Here is a 15,356-nt window from a genome sequence, read left to right as displayed (position 1 = left end):
CAAAAGGAAGCTGAGTCTTTAAGAGGCTACCCCCTAGGGTTTGGGGTCAAGCTACATATGGCAGGAAGCATATGCTTAGCACCTCCACCTGGCATTTTAAAAAACATATTTACAATAAAGAGCACATGAATCAGATGGATCGAATTCTGGTACAAGGCTTCAACCCTATCCCTACCACAGTCCCTATCTAGAACAGACCTCTTGCACAAGGAAACCAAGCATTCATTGTTGTCCTGACCACAAGGGTGATCTAGATCAAGACCATGGTGATGGGTCCTCCTGATCTGCGATCGAGCTTTTGCCTAGTGCAAAAAGAAAAGCTCAAGCACAACAGCTCTAAGCACACACTTCCTGTAGCATGTCATTTGATTTTCCTCCTACTTGGGGAAGTGAGAAGAGTGAGACGCTTTGATACTAAAAGAGGGGTGACCTCCTTCATATTTCCACCTCCAGAGAATCTCTTTTCAGACCTAGCAGAGTTTCTAATTTGCAGGTGAAGTGCATTAAGGAGGCGCCCACATCTCTAAGGCATCAAACAAGCTGGCACTCATCAGATCTGTTCAGCAGAGGTCAAGCACCAGGACAACAACTAGTCTTTAAGATCAGGAAGGAGGTGTGCAAAGAGGCTGCAAGTGCAAAGTATGTCTAAGGGAAAAGAGGGTGCCTCTGATTTGGAGAACCTGCTGGTGAAGAAACTTAATTAAAAGCCCACTTGAAGATCTATTCCAGAAACCTGCCATAGCATCACCTCCGCCTTTCTCCAGTTTGCTATTTCATGACTAAGGCTAATGCTCCAGAAGCAAGAAAGTGGGCCCAGTCTGGACGATATGATGCCTTCAAGAAAAGGGTGACCTTCCAGAGACGCACACGCAGTACGGTAGTTGCAAATTCAGAAGTGCAGGCACTCTGCATGATAGCCCCATGGCACTTGCATGTGGGCATCCACAGAAACTGAAGAATAGTTTTAAGGGGTGAGGAGGCTTAACTGGCATTGGGAGGACAGCGGATCTCTTTGCTTTCTGTCCTTTAGTCTGAAAACGCCTGTGCTTCTGCTGACCACAACGGCAGGGCTGAAAGTATGGCCCGTCTTCACAGCAGCTGCCACCCTGCTATTTGCTTTCCCAGAATGCTCCGGGGAGCAATGGAAACAGGGAGAGGGGACAGATCTCCCTCCTCCTCTCCCCACACCACTGCTACAGCTGCTGCTGCCACTTGGGGGCGGGGGAAGTAAAGGGGAGGGCAAGCGTATTTGGAGGCAGGGGCTGATGGACAAGGCATTTGCGGGGACAGGGAGGCCTGGTGAGGATGGGGAAACAGAAGGCAGGAATTCCTCTGTGGCACAGATTCTAAGAATAATCCATGGCTTGTAAAACTTGCTTCTCCTTCCAGGTGGATTTTTATAAGGCTCCAGATTTATTTATTTTTCTAAGCATATCTCAGGAAAACCTTGCTGGCATCTTTAGCAGTCTCAGCCTAATCTGTCTAGGGATACTTCCAGATGGCAAAAAGTGGCATGACATGAAGAGCTCACATGTAAGTTGGAGGTGGGTGCCTACTCAGCCCCCAGATATGCCCAATGGCTTGCGTCATCTCTCATGAAATCTCCTGTGCTGGTCAAATGGCCAGCAGGAACATCATGCAATTTCCAAGATTCCTCCTGCTTACCCGCTCGTGCTTTCCATTAATAGTCCACCCACTTGGTACCAGAAAAGTACTAACAAAAAGGGGTGAGTTGTTCATGGAAAGCAAGAGCTGGCCAGCAGGTGGAGCTGTGGGAATTGTGTGGCATCCCTGCTGACTACAGTCGTCCCTCGCCTATCATGATTTCCCCAATCGCGGATTTGAGTATCCGTGACTGGGAAATTGTGATCGCCCCCGCCAACTGTGACCTGCATTTGGTGATTTTTAAAAAATTCATGGGGGGTTGGGTAATTTTGGCAGTCAGGGGATCATTTCCAGGGTCAGAGGGTCATTTCCAGGGGTCAGGGGCAATTTTCGGAGGCCGGGGGGTATTTTTTTAAACTTTTTACTTTTACTTTTGATTCATAACCGTGATTCCCCTAACCCCGTTTACCATTGAAACCAATGGCACTCCAACTGTGAATTCGCCAACTGCGAGGGTTTCCAGGAATGGAATGGAAACCTCACAGTTGGCGAGGGTCGACTGTATATGAATGGCCCATGAGATCCCACTGAGAAAGATGGCACAAGCTTGTGCAGGCAAAGTAAGCTCTTGCTTCCTACTTGTGTACAACCTCTACAAGTGGTGTGGTTCTTTGCTATTTGGAAGGACCCTAGAAGAGTGGTTGTGCAGTTAAAATACTGCTTTAAGCTTCACCTTGGGAAAAGACTGAAATATCAACTCTTGTGTCCATTCCTTTACACTAGCGTGCCAGTGTAGCAACTTCTGGATAGTTTATTTATTTTTATTTTTTTAACCTCTTTTTATACCGCCCCAAACTGAAGTCTCTGGACGGTTTATAACAAAATAAAAACAGAAAGTAAAACATTAGTTAAAACAAAAACAAAAAGTTTAAAACATTACAACAATTTAAAAATTTTAAAACAATATTTTAAAACCGCATTAAAACTGCATTAAAACAAAACTAAAAGCCTGGGTGAGCAGATGCATCTTGAAAGACTTTTTAAAAGCTGTCAGAGATGGGGAGGCTCTTATTTCACTAGGGAGCGCATTCCAAAGCCTCGGAGCAGCAGCGGAGAAGTCCCACTGCTTTAGTCTTTAACACTAGGAGGGTAGGGACTAAAGAGGCATTCACAGCTGCAACGACCTATGTTCCAATGGTCATTTTTTGCTCTGTTCTTTTAAGTGAAGCGGAGCTGGTAACAGCCAAGAACCTCTGGGAAATCCAACCCTTCATTACCATATTATGGGATGATGCACAAGGCACATTCCCCGTTTGACTGTTGTTACCCTCTGCATTAAGAAGCCACGCTCCCCACTTGCTGGCAATACTTTCAGGATTGATTTGGTGCTTCCTGAACTGGATACAACAAGGTTAACCAGTAGGTTTGGATGCCAGCAAACAGATGGCGGCAGCAGGGCCATAAGGCAGAAGCAACACTTTCGGGCTGTAGAAGCGGCTGTAAAATCCAGCTGTTCAGGAATCCGAAGGAGAGGGTATTCCGAAGCAAAAGCAAAAGAGAAAAGGACAGACTAAGCTGGAAAGGGGAGGAGATCTGCTCTTGCAGCAGCAAGCATGAATGTCCCCTCTGTTAAGCACTGGAAGGGAGACTACATGTGGATGCTGAAAGATATTCCCCTTAGGGGATGGGGTGATAGTCAGTGGAAGAGCATAGGCATGCAGAAGGTCCCAGGTTGACTCCCTGAAAGCATCTCCAGGTAGGGCTGGGAAAGACTCCTGCCCAAAACCTTGGAGAGCTGCTATCAGCCAGCGCAGCAGATCAAACTGAGCTAGATGGACCGGTGGTCTGACTCCGTCTAAGACAGCTTCCCGTATTCCTGTATGTTCCTAAAAGGAGAAATAGGAAAGCATGTAGGCAGCCTCAAGGGGTTAAAAAGAGTGGGTTTCCAAGCCGAGAATTTGTAGAGGCCCATTTCAGGAACCCACAGGATACTTATATCTTCCTTCCAAGGAGCTCAGAGCTACTGTACATGGTTATGTTTATCCTCACAACAACCGTGTGAGGTAATTTAGGCTGAGAGGGAAGTGGCTGGCCGGGAGACATCCAGTGAGTTCCATGGCCGGATGTGGATTTGAGCTTGGGTGTCTCTGGTTCTAGTCCTCGACATATCTGTCTCTGTCTCTCTCTCTCTCATATAAAGTGGGAGCAAAAAAAAGCAGCTCAGGATCTACTGCAAATCACACAGAGCAGGAGTTCTCAACCTTGAGTCCCAGGTATTTTTGGATTACATTTCCCACCATTCCCAAAGGCCACTGTGACTGGGGATGATAGGAGTTGTAGTACAACATCTGGGGTGGGGAGAGATTCCCCCCACCCAAAATAAAGAAAGCTTGGGGGTAAAGCAGGAGTGGGTTTTTGCATGTAAGGACCATCAACTCAAAATGAATTCCTGGGCAAATCATGTGCTCAGGGGCACCCTGTTTCTTAATCCCAGGCGTATGCCCACCCCTGCAGAGCCACTGTTTTGCACCTGGTTCCAGCTAGTGGACTTGGGGTTCTAGGAAAACACAAAGTCTACCTTGCAAGCCTGAAGTATATCCATTGCTAACAGAAAAGCTTGGGAACTGGACTTTCAAAAACAAAGTGTGGGATGATGCATGGTCAAACAATCCCCTTAACTTGGGGATTCTCAAACTTGGCTCCCCAGATGTTTTTGGACTACAACTCCCATCATCCTCAGCCACAATGGCACAGCTTGCATAGGTGTGCTCTAAGGCACACTGATGCATGCAGCACCAAGCACTGCGCATGCCCCAAACCCCCGGCCTAAGGCATGTTAAGCAGCCCTTCCAATTAGACTATCAAGCTGAATCTGGCACTCGGCTGACGAGAGTGAAAAATGAACGCGACACACTCCTAGAGAGCTGAGAACAGGCTAAAGGGGTCGCTTCTTTTCTCTTTGCAGGTGGCCAATTTTCACTCCTAACTTGCAAAAACAAGTGTGAGTCTGTGTGCATCATGTGGTCAAGTGCTGGCAATGCCCTTTATTAAAAGGAACATCACGCAGTCTTTGGCAGTCTTGCAAAACCTGCTTTTCAGTCAAATTCTAAGCACTGCATGACATATTGCTAACCACAATGGAAAATATTTTATTCATGTTCTCAGGGCTTTCAATATCTGGTGAGCCATCTTGCCAGAATACGGCCACATGTTTTTGAAAGGGAAGATGGCTAACTGTTTATTAAATGGCTCTGCTCCATTAAAGTCAGTTGGCCGTGTTTGTTGGCACAACTACGGACCTGATCATAAAACGTTTAACTAAAGATCAAATCTGGGACTGGATGAAATACCGTGGCAGGAATGCTATGCTCCATTACTAGCTGATATTAACTCTGTAAGAGAGGCCTACGGAATTCTAACTCGCTACTTATACCTACCTCTGCTCTTGGCCTGAGAATGCAGGAATGAATGTTTCCAGAGAGGAGAGATTTCACATAATGCCCTCTGTTATTCCTAAGACTGTATTTACATGTTCTTTGATGTTAGAAGGGCGGGGGGGTTATCATAAATTCAGCATCCTCTTCCTTTTGGATAAATAGTATAACCGGTATTTAACCCATATTTTTAAAAAGGGGTTGTCTTAAACTCAGAGTTGTCTTCTATTCAAGTAAATACATTAAATGGCTGCAGGTTTCCCCCTTGTTACTGGGTAAATAGGACAACAACCTAGTTTTAATACACAGGAGCTGACATCTCATGCAGCCTTACAAAAGCAGGGCAAAAGCCCCACCCTCACAAGAAGTTGATATATGAGCTGAACACAAGGCTTGCCTCACAGCACAGCACACAGGGAGGAGGTGGGGTGGGGGTATGATTTTTGCTTGCCTTCTCTCCCCTCCCAAGAGCCCTTTTCGATGTCAGGAATATGTCCCCGAGAATCTTGCATGCTTCAGGGACATATTCCTAGCAAATAAAAGGGCTTTTGCAGAGAGGAGAAAAAAGCAAAAAGTGCATCTCAACCCAAGCCCTCCCCTCACACTGAGCAGCAAGGCAAGCCTCACACGCAGCTCAATTACTGGCTCCTCACAAGGACAAAGCTGTTGCTCTGCCCTTCTGAGGCTATGGAAGATGTCAGCCAATCCACTTAGAAGACAGACTTTGACCTGAAGCTTCCTCAGCTTTTAACTTCAATCCTTCAGGTGCTGGGATAAAAACTGGAGGGCTCTTGGGGAAGGAGGAGTCTCCTCAGGCGATGCTGAGTCCTGGGATCTTTCCTGCTTGATGGTAGACTCACCCTCCTCTTTTGAGGGAGAGTCCTTCCAGCTAGGCTCCCAAAGTTGACACCCAGTCTTTTCTGCCCATGTTCTGCTGGGACTCCCCATGGTAACTTTATCCTCCCCTCACTCCTGACCACCTCATCTTTCAATGCCCAACAGGAGTATGCCCCCCACACAACTGGTGTAAAGAGTCACCGCATCACAACAGCTTCTGGAACTGAGAGACCACCACTGAAGAGCTGTGAGTCCATGACGATGGGCAAAACATCTGTAGTCAAAGCAAGGAACCACAAATTTAGGCTTAGCTCGCTAGCCAGCTGTTATTTGTGGTTGCCACCAATCCCCTCTCTTCCCCCAGATCCTTTTCTGGCACAAAGGCCGAGGGCTTAGGAGAGAGGAAGATCGTCTGTCATTTGCCCTGGGATATGGAGATGGTAAGCAACAGGAAGCGCCCTCTCCTGCTGCTCAGCAAGGATTCCTGCTGCTTCTTATCTTCTCAGAAATGGCAATAGAAATGAGATCTGTATTGTGATCTGGGTGTCCTGCTCACAAGAGGACTGGGGGCAGGGGGCACTTCCCACTGGTAAGCTGGCTAGTTGATTTGTAAATGCCTGACCCAAAGTCCATCCCCACTTTGCAAGCAACAGGAGTCGGCCATGTTCTGGCCCAATCTGATAAGTTCCCCCTCACAAATGTTGCAAAAGATAGCTCTTAATCAGGGGTAGCCCTCCAGCTGTTGTTGAACAACAACTCCCATCATCCCCAGTCACAATGTGTGTCGGGGGTGCCCACCCCTGCTCTAAATACTGGAAGAGGTCATTGTTCTGCCTCTTGGCAGAGCCGGCCAAGATCAGCAACTCCCCGAACTGTCCCAAAGTGATTTTGTTGCCTCAAGAAACTGGACACAAGCATTATTTCACCATCAAAGGCCAGCCGTTGTGCATCGTTCCCAAGGGAAAGGGCTTCAGTCCTTGCAGGCATTTCCATTCAGTTTCTTCAGCCTAGCAGTTTTTTCTCACACAGTGCTGACTTGCTTACTCATTCATGAAGATCTTGCATCTCGCCAGACGAAATTTCACCTCGTCCTCCTGAAGTCACCTTAAGCGGCACAGCGGGGAAATGCTTGCCTAACAAGAAGAAGATTGCCCGTTCGAATCCCCGCTGGTACTACATCGGGCAACAGCGATATAGGAAGATGCTGAAAGGCATCATCTCATACTGCACGGGAGGAGGCAATGGTGAACCCCTCCTGTATTCTTCCAAAGAAAATCACAGGGCTCTCTGGGTGCCAGGAGTCAAAATCGACTTGACGGCACACTTTACCCTTTTTGCCTGCCAGAGGCACCAGCTGAATCGCTCTCAGACTAGCCACCCTGCTGCTCCTGCAACGGGGCTGTCCTCTTAACTTGCAGCAATGCCAGAATGCACAGGCAGCACTAGATTTTGGAGATGCATGACTCTAGGTGCAATCCTCAGAACAATAGGAACATAAGAAGCTGCCATATACTGAGTCAGACAATTGGTCTTTCTAGCTCAGTATTGTCTTCACAGACTGGCAGCGGCTGGCAGGAATCTCTCTCGGCACACTGTGTCCTTCCCTGTGGCCCATGCGGTAGCATTTAAGGAGGTTGAGCGGGGAGGCCTAGCTCTACCTGCCCTGCAACCCTATTCTGTAACTGAATTTTGGAAACTGGATTTTCATGAATGTCCATAACATGTCCAACCTCCTGCAAAAAACCTGGGTTTCGCTTTTCGGTCTGCGTTGGTGAAAGTCAGCATGGGGCATAGCGTGGTGGGGGAAAGGTTCTTTCAATTGTAGTATCACACAAGTATTGAAAAGAGACCACCCGGAATACTTGAGAGATTTGTTATTGACACTAAAAAATGGAAGGTTGAACCGGATCTATTTAAAGGATCCTCTTCAGTTAAGCAGCTAAGGAAAACAATTTATGGAGGGATTCTAGAAGTGGGTTTTTTAAAACCTGATTTAGAACGTAAACACTACAAACACCGCACTTCACAGTACTTGTTGCAACCCGATCACCCTATCGCTCTCTTTAAGGAGAAAAAGGTCCCTTTCCATTTATGGGAAATGAAGTGGCGTTTATACCACCAAGTACTACCGCTTAACGCGGCTAAGCCATGGCTCCCAGAGGACCAGAAAGAGTGTCCTAAAATCACCTGTAAACAGAAAGCTTGTGAGCTAGGTAAAACATTCAGGGAAACCCATTCACATTTCTTAAAAGAGTGTGTGGTAGCCAAAAGAGTGTGGCAGGGAGTAAGCAAGTTGTTAAGAGTGGCCTGATTTGGAAAAACAGACTTGGGAAGAACTAACCTCAGGTTTGAGCGACAGAACCTCCTTTCAAGGTCCCAGAAAGAAACCTTCAAGGAAACAGGACGGAGCGGGTGCCCTCATACTAGGGAATTGGAACATTCCCCTTCTCGTAATCAGGTTAGTAAACCTGTATGTCATTTATGCAATGCTCCTGCATAGGAATAGAGAGGGAAGACGCGACCAAGAGGTTCACACAGATGAGACAGTAAATCTCTTCTGGAAAAGTTTGTATGGTTATGTGCAAAAAGACAAGAGTATCTCTTCTAAACAGCAATGGGACAAATTGTGGAAATGGACATCGGACGTAACCCCCCCCCCATTACCTGATGTACCTTGTAATCCCCCCCGCCGCGTTACAGTACTGCCTGCATATACTTTACAACCCTGTGGGTTACCAAATCCTTGTTTGTAAATCTTTGTAGATATATGATGTACAAACCACCACTTTGTATATAATTATGCTTTGGCAACATACTGTATGCTTTGGTAGTTCATTGGTTCAATTAAGAAATCTTGTCCTATCTTGGCACAGCCAGTTCTAGGCAGGGAAAAGTGCAGCCAGCCATAGACAAGGCTGGTAGGAGGTCTGGCCTTCAGTGGGGTGAAACACAGGAGCCTCTATTCTGTGCTCCATTAATGATCCTGCTGGTTTCTCCATTTCCCGGCATGTATTCTCACACAGATTTCTGCTCTGCAGGAGAATGTACTTTCAGCAGCCATTGTTTGCAGCTACAGCTGTGATTTCATTTATATATATATATATATATATATATATATATATATATATATATATATACACACACACACACACACACACACACACACACACACACATACACATACATACACACACACACACACACACCTCCATTTCTCCCCACTCAGAATGAATGCTGGTTCTGTGAAAGACTTGTTCCTTTCTGGATCTATCACACCTCCAGTGGTACATGCCAGAGAGTGTTAGTCAGCAGTTTTACTTTCATTCATTAATAACCTCAACAGGGAGCGAAAAGCGGTGCCGACAAGCCTTTGATATTTTCTTTAGATGTAGGAAAGGAAAGGGAAGACAAAGAAAAGAGTTCCCAGAAAACAAAAGGTTTATAAAATAAAGAGAATTTCAATGAAACCACTGAAGAACGTGTTCACAAAGCCAATTCATTTCTACATATTAATTAGTTCCAATATAGCGCACTTGGTTCTTGTGAAGCCTCCCCGAGTGCTGTGACCCACATAATTATCCTTTGGGAAGCTTGGGGCGGAAGGAGGCGCTGCCCAAACTGCAGGGCTTCTGCCAAAGATGTCAGCACCGTGTTTAGTTTTCCTTGTTCCCTCCTGTAATATGGAAATAAGTGACATCATTGTGTCCTGTGCTTCTCCATGACAAGCCCTGGTTGCAGTGAGTGATGGGAGTACAGCTGGGCAACACACAAGGTGGCAAGTCACTTTATGCATTTGCATTGCTATATTCACAGGAGAGCCAAGAAGGGACTCCTCTCAGAACGAGCATTTTCCACCACCGTTTGAGGAAACGTCTACACTTTGCTCAGGCACTGGGGTGGAGAGCTGGTCTTGTGGTAGTGAGCATGAATTGCCACTTCTGCTATGCAGGGCCCACCTCGGTTTGCATTTGGATGGGTGACTACCTGTGAGCACTGCCCGCTGTAAGGTATTGCCCTTAGAGGATGTCGTAGCTCAGTGGTAAGAGCATCTGCTTGCATGCAGAAGGTCCCAGGTTCACTCCCGGGCAGCGTCTCAAGATAGGGCTGCAGAGAGACTCCTGCCTGAAACCTTGCCGCTGTCAGTCAGTGTAGACAATAATGAGCTAAGATGGACCAAGGGCCAGGTCACCAAGGTGGCTGGAAATTCAAGGGTGGCATATGATCCAGGCAATGAACAGAGGCAGCTAGGAGGAAGAGTGATCACACAAAGCGGGATGGGTTGCTTCCTCCTGCTGGCTGTGGTCGTCCATCACCTGCCTGAGCCAGGCAGAACCAAGAGGAGGAGAAGGCAACCTGCCAATTTGCTTCCTCGCTCCTCCTCCTGCTGCTCCATCACCTGTCTGAGTCAGATGGATGGCACCAGGAGGAAGAATGGACAAGGAAGGTGGGGTGGGCAAGCAAGGCAAGGAATCCTCACCCCACATGAAGCATAGGGTATTGCTGGGGGTAAGCAGTGAGTCTGGCCCCTCCCGTCATAGAGCATAGGGCAGTCCGATGCCTAAATTTTGGGGCTGGCTCCTAGAGCCACAGAACATTTATCGAGGCCTGCACTAATGCACTCCACAGCCACGCCCCTGCTCTCCTCAAGTGTATGCAACTCTCCCAGTGTATGTCCAGTTTCTGAGCGCTTCAACAGGATTCAAGTTTCTAGTTGAGCAAAAAGTTCTCTTAAGAGAGAACTCCAGTCTCTGAGGCAAGATGCCACTAAATACCAGTTGCAGGGAAGCAACAGCAGGAGAGAAGGCATGCTTTCACCCCCTACCTGTGGGCTTCCCGGAGGCATCTGGTGGGCCACTGTGTGAAACAGGATGCTGGACTGGATGGGCCTTGGGCCTAATCTAGCAGGGCTGTCCTTATGTTATGTTCTATCTTTCAGCTAGAAATGGGAAGGTAACTGAGGGGAGGGAAAAGGTTCCCAAATTCCATTCTAGCTCACTGTTACTCCATGCCAATAGTTTTAAGAGCCGATCAAGGATGCTCTCCAGTCACCTAGCAGACGTCACTTTTCTTTCCAGTGATTCCCCCTGGAATGAGGGCAGGAGGCATGGCCCTTACTCTTACTGGTTTCAGAAAGCTACATGATCACTAAGCCAGTTAGTGAGGGAAATGCCCCCTGCCCTTATTTTAGAGGAGAACTGTAGGAGAAAATACAAGATGGTGGCCACCAATATTTCTTGTGACAGGAATTCTCAGATGTAGACTACAACTCCCAGCATCCCAGCTGCAATGGCCTTGGGCTGGGGACTATGGGAGTTGTAAGCAATATCTGGAATTCCCCGTTACAGGGAACACTGGTAGCCACCAGCTGCTGGGAGACTCAGGTGCAAACTAGCAATAAGCTCACCCAGTTTTGTGGGCCCCCAAATCCCTGAACTGGCCTCTCCAACTGCACACCCTACAAATACCGTGGAGGAATGAGGGGCAGGGACGGGTGAGCAAAATGGGCTCAGTCCTAGTTCTGCCTTTGGTGGTGCTCTCAGGGACACACTGCACACAGGAATGTGTGAATTAGCCCTAAACTGCTTCCAAGCGGAAAAGAAGGGGAAAGGTCTCCAAACCAGACATTAACCATTTTTGCATATGCACATTCTTCCAAAGCAATTGGAAGGGGTGGGGTGTCTGTAAATCCCTTCCTAACTAGGCAAAAAGCACTGAATTGAAGTTGTGTGGCAGCTCTGGCATGTTCCTAATGTCAATGTAGGGCTGCCTGTCATGTTGGCCAAGGATTATAATCCTGTTCAGGTATGCTCCATATCATGGACTGCAGTTATTTTTCTTCCCTCCGGAACAGAAGTACTAAAAGTCCTGTGTGCCCTGAGAGGGAATCAAGAAGGGAAGTGTCCAGGCCAGACAGCTCTTGACTTCAGCTCATGAGAAGGCCCTCCTGACACAGCCCGAGACAACGTGGAGGTCATTCACATGAACAAACAAGGTGGGGAGCTTGAGGGAAGGCAGGATCCTACCTATCTTCCCCCAGATGATCGGTGCCTCTTTGGGGCTCCGACGCTCATGTGCCCATATGACCAGCACGGCGGACATCTGAAGTGAGATCGGGAGGAGAAAGTCCTCCCGCATCCAATAATGCCCTGCGGGGGAAGCAGAGAGGCAGCCCACGACAAACAGGGCTCCTCTCCCTGGCCGCACTGCACTCGGGACTCTATGGCTGCCACTCCTGGCAGCCATTTTCAGAGCCCTGGTACTGCAGACGACCAGAAAGTGAGGCAGGACGGACTCCTTTTCCCTCCTACCTCACGTTTTGCCCAGGCAGCGGATCTGGGCTACCCAGGTCTGCAGCAACTGGGTCGGGAGGCCTTCTAGGTAAACTCTCTCCTACCCAAGCAGCTCGTGTCATGTGAACGGGCGCATCGTGTTCTAAATCTTATGTAACCAGCTTGTTTGTTTTTAATATTGTGAACTGCTTTGGGTGCCTTGGTCACAGCAAAATGGTATAAAGTATAAAAAGGAGACAAATATTGTCCACAAGAGTGCCTGAAAGCCATATTCCATGTTCCCTAAAAACCCCACCCTCACACTGCATCCAACGACAATGCTTCTCTGCAGAGAAATAGGCTGTACTCCAGGAGAGTGTCTTCCCATGGTTGCAAATTTATTTATTTTATTTATTTAAAATATTTATACCCTGCCCATTAAGTACACTACTGCTCAGGGTGGTTCACAAAAATCAGTAAAACAGACACTATAAAACAATATAAAGTAAACTGAAAAACTAAAAACAAGCCTCAATTAAAAACAAATTTAAAATTTATTTATTTACCCCCCCAAGTATAGCATTTGTTTCTTCAGGTAAGTGTGATGAGTAGGGCAGTCGGTCACCCCGGCACACCAGTACCGGAACAGGGCATTCAGGCGCCCTCTCATAGATGCTGTACCTGGGCACCCATGTACAACACCCACCGCTTAAAGCAAGCCTGAACAGGGCTAATTTCTGCTGGTCCCTTTAGGAAAAAAACCTACAATTCTGAATTGCAAAATAGTGAGATACAGGTCAGTACAAAGGCATATACAGGAGAACCCCTTTATGCGCGGAGGTTCAGTTCCAGGAGCGGAGGGGCACATATAGCAAAACTGCGGGTACCTGGGCATTAAAGTTAATGGAAATGGGGGGTTCGGTTCTCAAACTCAAAACAAATAGCAAAAAATCACCCTCCAAATTGCCAAAAATCACCTCATAAACGAGAAAACAGGCCAAATAAAGTGCTCTACCATGTTCCACAGGCCTTCAGGAGTCCAAGAATGCCCCCTACAAGGCAAAAGGTTGATGGGATTTAGCAGAAAACCACGGGTTTGTTTTGTTTTAATGAGCTATAAAATGGCTCCCACACTCAGAAAGGCAGCCAGAAATGACCTCCGAGGTCTTTTCCAGCAACCCCCAACCTGCAGATAAGCAAGTTTGACCCTATTTTGCCATTTCCCCCCACATATACCAAGGTCAGGTGTCCATTACCCCGGCCATGGATAAGTGAAAGCATGGATGGTGAGTCTGCAAATAGGGAGGCTTCCCTGTATGCACATTCCAAACTTTTGGAATCATCCTGATCCAAAGCCAGTACAGAGTTCTTCAGAAGCTATCTCAATTCCTCCTGAGTCGGGCTATCAAGCTGTTGACCCATGCTCTCTGGGACTTGCACGCCAGTCAATCTACTGTGTAATTCAACTTCTTCCCTCTCTCCACCTAGACAGAGGAGCACACACTGCTCCTGGGAGCACAATTTATCTTCTGGATACTGGGCTCAAACCCAAGGTAAGTCAGAAGGAACTAACACAACCCATTAGCAATTTGACTCTCCAGCTCAATGGAATGGAACGTGAAATCGGAAAAGACTCCAAAGATCAAGCATACTAAACTACAACACCCCTGCACTTCATTCTTGTCTTGACTGCAGATAAGGAATGCCATTTCTAAATGCTCCAATGCATTCTTTTAAAAAAACAAACCTGAAAGTAGAAAACTAGCTTATTCATCAATAAGAAGAGGGGTGGGCAAACCTGGCCTTACAGCTGTTGCTGAACTACAGCTCCCATCATCCCCAGCCACAATAAATTATGGCTGGGATGATGGGAGTTGTAGTTCAGCAACAGCTGGAGGGCCAAGTTTGCCACCCCTCAATTAGAACTTTTATCCAGATGTGCTATCTTTTTTACTTGCATGGAGCTTTGTTTAAAAGAAAAAAAGCAAGGGAGCATTCAAAAATGGCTTTCTTCCCACCCACAGTCCGAAGTGATGCAGCCCCATCTGTTACCTCAGTAATCCACCACCTTGTTCCATCACATTTGTATACCAGGCTGCCTTTTTTCTCAAAAAGTAAGATTTAGCACTTTCCCAGCTACCAATCCTACAAAAGCAGACCCCTGAGCTACTAGCACAGTGGAATCCTAAACTCAGTTCCAAGATCCTTTCTCAGACATGCCCCAGGATCTTCAGATTGCTGAATCACCATTACAGTAAGCAATCCATGAGACATTCATCTAGCCCAACTATCACCTTGGAAAGTGATCCAGGCTGAAAATCCTTGCAACTGTGCACCAATGTGGCATATCCTTTGCTCTATCAGTTGAGAATAAGTGTGAATTAATTGGTGAAAATGTCTGCCTACCATCATGCACAAGGTGTCAAGAAATCGAAGAATGCCAGGAAAAAGGAATTAAGCTTCCAAATTAAACACGCCCCAAGTATGCAACATACATGCAGAACAAATGGCTCATGAGCACTCAGAGACCACACAAATGTTCTTTCTTATGGATTTCCCAACTGCAGCACAACCACCGATGACTGGCAGCCAGGTTTGGGTCTGTGCTACTAGTTATCTGCACCATCCCTCTTGCTCTCAAAGAGTTTGGACAGTAATCAAAAGACCAACAACTAACTCACTTCACAGCAGAAAAGGTAATGCAAATTCTTGTGAAACTGCCAACTGTGAGCCCCAAGATTTCAGTTCCAAGATAACTCAGTTGTGTAGCAGGGAGAAGTCCGATAGATGTGACTTCTTCCTCCATGGAGGTTCATTGCACAATGTAAACATTAAGTACATAGGAGCACCCTGAAAAGCAATCATAAACCAGAGGGCAACAGTGGCACTGAACCTAACTGCCACAAGAACGCCACCCCCAGCTCTGTCCTTGAGTTGTTAAAGAGAGATTTCTGTCTACTTATCCCTTAATATCGGTCCTCCATATATGTACATAGTGCATTAGCTTCAGCCAGGAAGAATGCCATATTTCAAGGCCTCTTTGTACGGACAAAGCACTCTCTCACAAAACCCATGAGACACAACCGTGTGCAGCCTGTTAGAGCAACTCATCCTTCAACTTCATCCAGACTTATCTACCCAATCGTCAAAGGGAGCAACTGCGGACAGAAGAGCCATTCCTGCTTCCCTTTGTCACGGAAGCATTTCATCA

The 15,356-nt window shown here is 47.0% G+C and overlaps 1 protein-coding gene across 8 annotated transcripts in view; it reads right to left on the bottom strand.

Annotated features, from left to right (window-relative positions):
• The window catches only part of CCDC85A (coiled-coil domain containing 85A), a 222,631-nt gene that overhangs the window by 191,748 nt on the left and 15,527 nt on the right, over positions 1 to 15,356 (bottom strand). The window lies entirely within an intron of this gene.

The sequence above is a fragment of the Hemicordylus capensis genome, chromosome 1 (genome assembly GCF_027244095.1).
Source record: "Hemicordylus capensis ecotype Gifberg chromosome 1, rHemCap1.1.pri, whole genome shotgun sequence".
In the NCBI taxonomy this organism is placed as follows: domain Eukaryota; kingdom Metazoa; phylum Chordata; class Lepidosauria; order Squamata; family Cordylidae; genus Hemicordylus; species Hemicordylus capensis.
This window is presented reverse-complemented; position numbering and strand designations above follow the sequence as displayed.